The sequence below is a fragment of the Octodon degus genome, unplaced genomic scaffold, assembly GCF_000260255.1.
Source record: "Octodon degus isolate 3935 unplaced genomic scaffold, OctDeg1.0 scaffold00124, whole genome shotgun sequence".
Classification (NCBI taxonomy): domain Eukaryota; kingdom Metazoa; phylum Chordata; class Mammalia; order Rodentia; family Octodontidae; genus Octodon; species Octodon degus.
The window spans coordinates 1,942,215-1,944,075 of record NW_004524700.1 but is presented as its reverse complement, the minus strand read 5'-3'; positions in this window follow the sequence as shown (position 1 = coordinate 1,944,075).

Genomic DNA, 1,861 nt, shown 5'->3' with positions numbered 1-1,861 from the left:
CTTTCATTCTGTGAATTTGCTTTTAAATTATTAGCATTTCTTGTATGCAGAATATTGTTTGATCTTACTTTCAGATCCATTTTTTTCCAGTCTGTGTCTTCTAACTGGTGAATTGAGACTATTAACATTGATGGCTATAGCTAATTTGTACTGGCTTATCCTTATTGTGTTATTTTCCTTTTGTTGGCTGCCCTTCTTTTTTCCCCCTCACCCTATGTTTAATTTTTTGTCTTGTCTCTGTTGGAGTTCATGGATGAATTATCATTTAATTGTAGAAACTGACTCATTGCTTAACTTCAGCATTGGTTCACTATGCAGGAGGGTGCTGTTTAATTTCCATGTGTTTATGAAGTTTTAGGGTTTTTTCCCATGGATTTCCAATTTCATTGCACTATATTCTGATGATGTGCATGGAGCATGGAGTAGTTTCATTTCTTTCACGTTTACTTAAGCATGTTCTATGGACTAGTATATGTTTTATTTTGGAAAATGTGGCATGTGCAACTGAGAAGAAGGTATCTGGGGACAGCCAGATAGCTCAGTGGATAAATTGCCTGCTTAGGCAGAGCACAGTGGCCAGGGTTTGATCCCCAGCATGCCATGCCAGCCCTGTCCCCAGGGCACACTGAAATGCTGATTGAGACTGGGCGTGGTGGCATGTGCCTGTAATACCAGTGTTTGGAAGGCTGAAAACAGCAGAATCACTACAAGTCTGATCTACATAGTGAGACCCTGTACCCCTGTAGACTCTGTACTAAATACACAAAAAGGTGTATTCTAATGTGGGAGAACACACTATAGATATCTACTAAGTGCATTCATTCAAATGATTGGATCATTTCTGACATTTCTTTGTTGATTTTTTTTTTGTTTAGTTTGTCTATTTATGATAGTGATATATTGAGGTTTCACACTACAATTGTCTTAGTGCTTGTTTGATTTTTCATTTTCATTAATGATTATATAGCTGTGTATGCAGGTATTTTGTGTATATATATTTATGGATTTTGTTGCTTCCTCTTGAATTGTTCCCTTTACAAGGATGTAGTGACCTTCTTTGTCTCTCTTGATTGGCCTTGTCTTGAAATCCTCTTTGTCTGCAACTATAATAGCTATTCCTGCTTTTTTCTGAGTTGCTTTCTCACATCCCTTGACTTTCTATTTTTTTCTTTGACTTTCTTTATGAATTTCTTTTTAAATTAAATGTGTTTCTTGTCTACAAAGTAATGTGGCATCTTGCGTCTTGATCCATTGTGCCAATCTGTTCCTCTTAATTGGTGAATTGAGTCTAATTAAACTTAACTTATCTTTGTTATGTTATTTTCCTATTGTTTCATTCTTTTCTTTGCCCTCTGTTACTTGCCTTGACTGGTAAATGCATTCTGTTTGGGCTCATGGAGTTGGAGCCCTAAGTATTTCTTTCTAGAATGTCCTTCAGAATATATTGAAGTGTTGGTTTTATGGTTATGATTTTCTTCAGATGTTCTATGTCACAGAAGAATCTTATTTCTCCACTGACTTTGAAAGATAGTTCTCTGGGGTACATCAATCTGAGTTGGAAGTTGTTTGGAGGGACTTAAAACACTTCAACATCTTGTGTTGAGAAGTCTGCTGTGATTTTGATAGGCTTTCCTTTACAGATGATGTATTTCTCCTCTTCACAGCTTTTAATATTCTGTATTTGTGTTGAATTTCTAGAAGCTTGAGTATTATATGCCTTTTTGTATTTTTTATTTATTTATTTTTCCATAATTTTATTGAGAAACAAATAGCAATGAGAAAGTTTCAAACCAAATTGGTAGGACAGTTTCAATAATTAACACATTGCATACATTCTTCCTAGTGGTTAACTGCTGTACAA